The sequence below is a fragment of the Spermophilus citellus genome (genome assembly GCF_964194105.1).
Source record: "Spermophilus citellus genome assembly, chromosome: 7".
In the NCBI taxonomy this organism is placed as follows: Eukaryota; Metazoa; Chordata; class Mammalia; order Rodentia; family Sciuridae; genus Spermophilus; species Spermophilus citellus.
Window position 1 is genome coordinate 163,318,328 of NC_138188.1, and position 8,820 is coordinate 163,327,147.

An 8,820-nucleotide genomic window follows, 5' to 3' on the forward strand; every position below is an offset into this window, starting at 1 on the left:
GAACAGAGGGACACAGGGGATAGGCCCGAAGCACGGGCAGAAGAGCCGGCTCGCTGAGCAGGGAGGCTGGGTTCTCAGGGGTTATCATGGGAAGAAAATGAAAGTCTATGAGAAAGTCCAACCCAAGAGAAATTCAAACCCAAGCAGCCTCCGGTGACTTCCAGGTCCATGCAAACCCCTTCATTGCAAATACTTCTCCCCTCCCCAGGACCCTTATTCTCAGGCCTCTCTGTGTGGGTGCAGCATGTTCCCGGGTGTTCAGAAAACACACGTGCACTTGGAAGGAGGAATGCGTTATTCATCCATCGTCTCCTGGTGTCCCTCCAGCAGGGAAAACAATCTCACAACAAAAAAGAAAAGAAAAAAAGAAAGGCAGGGACACTACCCTGCAGAGTGGTGTCAGAGCACTCAGAAGGACTTAGGGGGACACTTTCCTTGCTCAGATGGACCCGAGGCCTCACCGACACGTGGAAGACACTCCTCAGATGGGCAGGTGCTGACAGTGGCAGGAGGATGCCCACGCTGGGACGCTCACACCTCTCTGTCTCCCGCCCGTTGGCTGGTGGCAGGGCCCACCGAGAGCAGGGCTGGGTGCAGAGTCTGGGGTGGCTTTAGTGAGTTGTGATAAAGAGTGACGGTTCAAAGGTGACCTTAACATCCTGGGCAAGGCCCTCCCTCCATGGCCGGGCTGGGGGTGACGATTGTCCTGGGCTCTGGAAGGTAGAATTCTCAGTCCCCTGGAGAGAGATCTTCCTCTTGAGTTCAGGTTTAACAGCCAATCGTCCAAGAGCACTTAGAAACCCTGCGGTCTTTGAATCCTGTTTCCCTGCAGGTCTTCTGTGCACAGGAGGGCACGCTGGTGTCAGCTACATCTGCTCAGCTCCCTTCAGAAAGGGCCTCCTTCAGAAGCCTCGCCTGGGCCAGGAGCCAGCAGACTCCTGCCAGCGTCCACTCTGACCAGGGTGACAGGCTGAAGACAGATGGCGCAGGAGGTGAGACCTGGGGGGTCCCACAGCCATCACCTCTCCCATCCCTGCTTGGGAAAGAGCAGGTGGAATTGTCCCCACAGAAGGGCAAAGGCCAGAGTTCACATCAATGTGCCACCCCTGGGAGGTACTGGATCTTAAACAAAAGAAATTGAGTTTGAAAGGTGGGGTCCCAGACTGAAGGTGGGCCACCAGGTGGGGAAGAACTTTGTTGTAGGGGACAGAAACCATCATGCCTCTTGGGCCTGCCCTGAAATCCAACCAAACTAGGCTTTTGTGTGCACTACCCAATTCTGGGTATTGTCGATTTCACACACACACCATCCAAGCGAACTGGAGTAGCCATCAGATGGGCAATAGACGATGACATGTGTGCCCCTCGGCTGTGGTTCAGGGGCTCCCCTGGGCAGACTGAGTCAGCTCAAGTGCATTGTGGGGGGTGTTCAGGTGACTTGCCTCAACAACAGTGCTGATTGGTGATGATGATGGTGGAGATGGTGCTAGTGGTGGTCATAGCAGTGCTAGTGCTAGTGGTGGTGGTGGTGGTGGTGGTACTGGTTGTGGTGGTGGTGTTGGTAGCGGTGGTGGTGGTGGTGGTGGTGGTACTGGTTGTGGTGGTGGTGGTGGTAGTATTAGTGGTAGTGATAGTGGTGGTGGTGATGATGCTGGTGGTAGTGGTGGTAGTGATAATGGTGGTAGTGGTTGTGGTAGTGGTTGTGGTAGTGGTGGAGGTAGTGGTGGTAGTGGTAGTAGAGGTAGTGATAGTGGTGGTGGTGGTTGTGGTGGTGATGACGGTGGTGATGGTTGTGGTACTGATGGTGGTGGTAGTGGTGATAGTGATAGTGGTGATGGTGGTGGTAGTGGTGGTGGTAGTATTGGTGGTAGTGATAGTGGTGATAGTGATGGTGATGGTGGGGGTGGGGGGGTGGTAGTAGTGGTGGTAGTGATGGTGGTGGTACTGGTGGTGTTTGGTGGTGGTGGTAGCATGTCAGTAGTAGTGGTGGTATTGATAGTGATGGTGGTGTTGTTGGTACTGATGGTGATAGTGGTGGTAGTAGTGGTAGTAGTGATGGTGGTGGTGGTAGTAGTGGTGGTAGTGATAGTGATAGTGATGGTGGTGGTGGTGATGATGGTAGTGGTGGTGGTACTGATGTGGTAGTGGTGGCAGTAGTGATGGTAGTAATAGTGATGGTGGTGGTGGTAGTGGTGGTGGTGGTAGTGGTGGTAGTGATAGTGATGGTGATGGTGGTGGTGGTAGTAGTGCTGGTAGTGATAGTGGTGGTACTGGTGGTGGTGGTAGTAGTGGTGGTAGTGATAGTGATGGTGATGGTGGTGGTGGTGAGGTGGTGTTAGGGTAGTGGTAGTAGTGGTGGTAGTGATAGTGGTGGTGGTGGTGGTAGTGGTGGTGGTAGTGGTGGTAGTGATAGTGGTGGTACTGGTGGTGGTGGTGGTAATAGTGGTGGTAGTGATAGTGGTGGTACTGGTGGTGGTGGTAGTAGTGGTGGTAGTGATAGTGATGGTGATGGTGGTGTTAGGGTAGTGTAGTAGTGGTGGTGGTGGTGGTGATGGTGGTAGTGGTAGTGATAGTGGTGGTGGTGGTGGTGGTACTGATGGTGGTAGTGGTGGTAGTGATAGTGGTGGTGGTGATAGTGGTGGTGGTACTGGTGGTGGTACTGGTGGTGGTGAGTCGACGGATGGTGTTGTGGGCTGCCTTTATGTTCGCTGTGCTCAGGCCTTGACTACTCTGTGGCCAGCCCTGCTGGGTCACCCATGACCTGCCTTCATGAGGAGCAGAACACAAGCCTGAGGCTCAAGGCCAGGGTCTCTCCCCACCCTCCCGCAGTGGGCGTGGGAGGGCCGTGTAGGACAGGCCCGAGGAAGCCTGGTTCCTGGCTCCTGTGCTCAGGGGCCTAGGGCCGATTCTGTTCCTGGGCTTCTGGTTTGCTCAGGTTTAGGGCCAGCGTGTGGCAACAGCCGAGGGGCAGGGTTGTCCTCTCCCCCAGCCCTCTGCCTACTGTGCCGAGCCCTCAAGCCCCCAGCTTTAGTGTCCTTCAGAACCCCCGAGGCCCCTGCCCGGTGGGGGTCAGGCTGGTCCTCTTGGTAGCAGTGGACACCCCTTCTGCTGCCCACTCCTGCCCCCTCCCAGGCTCCCAGGGCTTCTTTTCCGCCTGCCTTGGGGCATCTCGAGGGTTCCTCCCAGGCTCTGCCCACTGTAATGAGTCCTTTGGCAGCTCGGGGACATCCGAGGCCACCCTGGGCTCCCTGGGGCAGGTCACCACGACAAGAAGCCCAGGAGCCCTCTAACCCAGGAGGAAGGTGTTCACTCCCTTCCGTGGTTATTTCTGGCTCCACCACGTGGGAGGCTCTTGATCCAAAGCTGGGTTTGGATGTTCCTGCTGCGGGGGACAATTGCATTCCCACAGCGAAGGTCCCTGGGCACAGAGGGGCGGCGCTGAGTCCTCAGGCCTCGTGACGAAGCCTCTCAGGGGGAGGCACCTCTCAGAGTTTCAATGAGGACACTTAATTGGCTGCAATTCTCTAACTCCATTCTTCAACTTGTAAGTAAAATGACAAGTCTCTGCCCGGGGCCGGCGGGGGGGGGGGCGGTCAGCTGTGGCCTCTCAGAGACCATCATTCATTTCTTTTCATCATCTGTCACTAGGAGTCGAGCTGGAGCTGGCAGGGGGCCGCGCACCTGCCTGGCCCTCCAGCCCACCCCAGGCTGGTTCTCAGGGCGTCCTGAGGACTGGGCGGGGCTCTGCTCCCAGGGCTCAGGGGAGGTGCAGGGTAGGGACCTGGGGACGTGCTCCGGTGGTCCACGCTCCAGCTGTATCTTCCAGGGCAGCAGGAACATCGGGTCTCTTGCTGTTGTGATCTCATCATCTTAGTGATGGATACAGGCAGAAGCTGACATCGGTCGGTGGCTGACCTGGGAGAGAGGGCTTGGAAGTTCTGCTTGGTAGCACAGCTGCCCGGGCCTGAGAGTGGCACTGGCCAGCATGTGGTCACGCTGAGCACCCGGCCACTCATCATCACAGGGTCAGCCATGAGGTGGGTTGAGCTTTCTCCACATGGAAAGGAGCCAGGGGATGTGGCCAGTACCTGCGGCCCCTCTGCCCCTTCCCCCTGGACAGGTGGATGGGGCTGACTGTCTGCAGAAGCCACCACCATTTGGCTCCAAGATGGCAGGGGTGAAGACCAAACCCTGCCTGTGAGCCTGGGGTGGCTGCAAAAGAGTCCAAGTAGATAAACTTCCTGTTTTCATGTCGCCCTGTTTACCTGGCCGCTGGCCGGGAAGATACCTGCACTCCAGGTGCTGGACACCCCTTACTAGTTTTCACAAACATGTATCCGATATAGTAGTTTGTAGAACTGTGCAAAAAAGCCTCTGGCCTTGAGCTGGGCTTCACAGAGATGTCTACATTTCTAAGATAAGTTACAAATGGACTCCATGGTAACAGCTGGCAGGGGAGGAAAGAGAGGGGAGAAGAAGCTCTCCCCTTCTCAGGTGTGGTCCTTGAAGGGTTAACGTGCCCAGAACAGTGAGAGAAAAAGCTGCTTTTATGTGAACTTCTGCAGACTGAACTTCTGAGCCACTCCCCTTACATGCTGGGTTTAACTCTGAAACTCCCTGAACTCGGGGTTCAGGGGGTTAACTGATTACAGCAAAAGCTGTGCCCTCTGGACCTGGCTGCAGCCAAATAAAACTGTCTCCTGCTGTCTTGGTGCCCTGTCTGTCTGTCCCTTCAACACCATGGACAGACAACTTACAGACCACGGTGGGCGGAGCTGGGGACAGGGCAGGTCAGGCTGCAGAGGACCCTGGTGAGGGCCGTTTCCCAGGTCACAGACGGCACCTTCTCACTGTGGCCTCCTGAGGTGGACCAGGGGCAGGAGCTTTCTGGGGTGGCTTCTGTCAAGGCTCTAACCCCACCTGAGTGCCCCACCCTCCTGGCCTCATCACCCCCAGAGGCCCCCGTCCCCTTGGTTAGTTACCGACACATGCACTTGGGGAACACACATCCAGACCACACCTCCATGGAGGCACCACGCCTCCTTCCTGTTCCAGCCAGTGGCCTCTCGGTCCTCCCCACGCTGAGACTGGAGCCCTGGGGCGGCCATGCAGTCAGGCTGAGGGTGACCAGCACAGAGGACAGGTAGTGTTCCTGGAGGCTGGCTTCAGGGACAGAGGCAAGTGCTACCCATGGCCAGGACGCCACAGCTCTGACCATCCCCCATCCACTCTGACAGCCCTGAGGTCCTTCACCAAACAAAGGTACTCTTAGGGTTCCAGGACACAAGGATATCGGAGAACTTCTCTCTTTTTTTGTACGAGGATTGAACCCAGGGGCCCTTCACCACTGAGCCACATCTCCAGACCTTTTTTGGTATTTTATTTTGGGACAGGGTCTTGCTAAGTTGTTAGGGACCAGCTAAGTTGCCCAGGCCGGCTCTGAACTTGCAATCCTCCTGCCTCAGCCTCGGGTCGCTGGAGTCGTAAGCCTGCACCACTGTGCCTGGCTATAGGAGAATTCCGGAGATGGCTCAGGAAAGCAAGCTCTGGTGGCCCTGCAGGATCCCACATGGGCCTCCAGGTGCAGCCTGTGTCCCAGGCCTTTGGGCCCCCAGCCCACTGCCGGCATTTGCAGAGAGCAAGGCCCCGGTGTGTACGGGGAGAGAGGTGAGGTTAGGGTCAGCCGCTGCCTGGTGGGGACGGGCACCCTGCCTTCCCCTGTGGGGAATGGGGCGGCTGGGGCCAGTTCCTATCACAGTGCCCTGGTGCCGCCGTCGAAGGCTGGGCAGCGCTGGTCTCAGGCCCCAGAGCTGCAGGCCTCTGGATCAGCCTGATGGCTCTGGCCGAGCTTCCCCCGATTCTTCCCGGGAAGCAGGCGTCTGGCCTGGGGCACCCGTGGTGTGGCGATTTTCCTCACATTCTCTGAAGCTACATAATCGGGCAGAGATTTCCTGGAAACTGCATTAAGTTTCCCTCTCAGGCAGATGGCCTGTAATTATCCCCCAAATTGGTGGCCACAGGCCTTTCCTGGGCTGCCGGCTCAGCCAGACCCCAAGAGCTTGTCTCCACGCCTTCCTGAGGAGGAGAGTCTGGTCCCTGGGGCCCACAGGGGGCCCCTTGCAGGAATGAGTCCTGCCCAGCAGACATGGCTGGTCTGGATTTGTGACCGCCACCCAGGGAAGGGGGGTGGCCAAGGGGAATCGCGGTGTCACCTAACCCTGCGCCTCTCTCTGCTGGTGCGTCAGGGGGGAGCTGGGTCAGCTTTTCTTGGTACTGATGCCCACTCTCGGGAATCACTGAGTGTCGTGAGCGAAGCTGCCCCCAAGGTGTGGAGCCCAGCCAGCGAGGACACGGCGAGGCTCAGCCAGACGACAGCTGCCCAGCCCTGACGAGGACCACAAGGTGCTTCCAGCCACGTCTTTAAGGGACAACAGGGATGACACCGAGGGCGGCTGGCCGTTTCTCCTCGGCCTCCCTGCCCGCGGGAGAGATGCTCTCTGCCGCCCTCAGTGTCCTGGCATCCTGTGAGGGGCTGCCCCGCGCTTCACTTGTATTCTGTGCCTGTTCAAGTTTTCCCGGGGACCTCCCTGGCGTCCTCAGCATCCTAATTCCCCAGACGGTTTCCAGGATCACCAAGGGCCTGTGCCTCCTCCGCTCCTCTCCCGCGGGGTCTGAGCCGCGCCTACCTGCAGTACCTCAGCAAGGCTGCGACCTGCCAGGGCCAGGCCAGAGCTGCCGTGGGCGATGTCCAGGGAGCCACAGGTCTTGGCTGGTGGGCAGAGCCGGGCCTCAGCGTGCAGGGCATGCTCCTGGGTTCCACCCCAGGCCTCTCCCTTGTGGGGTGACTGTGGGTAGGAGAGGGGCCCTCCTGGGCCAACCCAGGCGTGGCAGAGGCTGGGCCAAGCTGTAGGAGAAAGTGACCTGTCCCCCAGCCCTGGTGTCGAGAGGGGACAGCTCCAGCAGAGGGCAGGCCCCGACCAAGCAGGAGGCCCATGGAGTGACGGCTCCACCAACTGTGGGGGACACTTCCTCCTGTGTGGGGGGAGCTGGCTTGGTGCCCGGATCTGACTCCCCACCCTCCTCCCCGCTGGCTGGAGGCCAGAGGTGGGAGGAAGGTCAGCTCTGTGCCCAGGGCAGGGTGGCACAACCCACCCACAGGTTCCCTGATTGCAAATTCACCCACTTGCTAAAATGTCTCCGCCACCCCAAGTCCACACTCCCAGAGCTGACTATCTTTCTCCATCACGTGCGGGGGAGACAGAATCGGTGACTTCCACACATTCCCAGCCAAGACTGAGCAGGTGACCTTCTGCCTTCTTGCTTCAGTGCACAGGGTAAGCAGATGTCCTTGGCCTGGTCCAGTTAGGTCCACACAGTAGTGTTTCTGTGCTTCTGTGGGTCCCTTGGTGTTCTCAGTGTCCCAGCACCGTGCTGTCCTGTGTCCTGGGCCCGAGAGGCTGTGACACACCTAGTGGGGAAAGTCCTCGTCAGGCCCACGAGTGGTGCTGCTGGCCACGGGCTCCAAGTGGAGGACTCAGCTGTCTAGACCAATGAGGTGGACACACGTGGAGCAAGGTTACGTGCTGATCACCGAGAAATGTGACCGGAGGCTTTGGGAAGCTATCGCGAGCTGACTGTGCCATTAACACAGACAGCCTGTCTCTCCACAGTGTCAGAATGCACTGAATACGATAATGCATGGCTACTCTGCTCCAGGGGAGGGTCATCTGGTGGTCAGAAGGCAGGCGAACGCAAGTTCCTTTCTTCTGATGTCTCTACCACCAGAGTCACACATCACACTCTACACCATGGAAGGCTAAGAAAGGGTCAAGGTAGTCTCAGGGAGAGAGAGAAGACAGGAAAGCAAGAGTCACTACAGGTGGCCAGATTAAGAGATTAAGAACCAGCTGGTGGGCAGGGTGGTGCACGCCTGCAATTCCAGCTGCTGGGGAGGCTGAGGCAGGAGGATCACAAATTTGAGGCCAACCTGGGCAACTTAGCAAGACCCTGTTTCAAAATAAAGTAAAAAGGGCTGGGGGTGTAGCTCAGTGGTGGAGCACCCCTAGGTGCCACAAACCCCAGGACCACAGACAGATTAAAAAAAAAAAAAAAACCCAAACCAAAAATAAAACCCAACAACATCAACAAAAACCAGCTGACGGGCTTGTCCAGGGTGCAGAGCTGTCGGAGACGGACTTGGTCTGAGCCAGCGTCCCACAGCAGCCATGTTCCCAGCGTCGTCAGCATGAGGTGTCCGCTGGGAATGGGCAGGAGAAACTGGTCTGTCCCCTGAAGGCTGGGGACAGGAGATCTGTTGCTATGACGATTTTCCTGGGCAAGGCTCGTGTGTGGTGAGTGAGCAGAGGTGTGCATGCTCCTGGGCTCCACCCCAGGTGACAAGGTCAGTGTGTGCCACTCTAACCAGTCTTGGGGTACTCCTCCTTATGTGGGTCTCAGGTGAGGGGCTGCTTCTTCTGAAGGTCTGGTGTGTTTGTTAAGCTTGAGGGCCTGGCTCTCCTTCTCCTTCTTATTCTCCTCCTCCTCTTGTTGGTACCAGGGATTGAACCCAGGGGCACTTGACCACTGAGCCACATCCCCGGCCTGTTTTTTTTTTTTTTTTTATTTTTATTTTGAGACAGAGCCTCAATAAGTTGCTGAGGAGGGCCTTGAACTTGCAATCCTCCTGCCTGGGCCTCCCTAGCCACTGGGATTATAGGTATGCAGCCTTTTGCCCAGCTGGGCCTGGCTTTTCTGATATGGAGTTGCTATGCCCATGTATCCATGTGCTTCTGATTTAATCTGAGATGATCACAGGTGGTT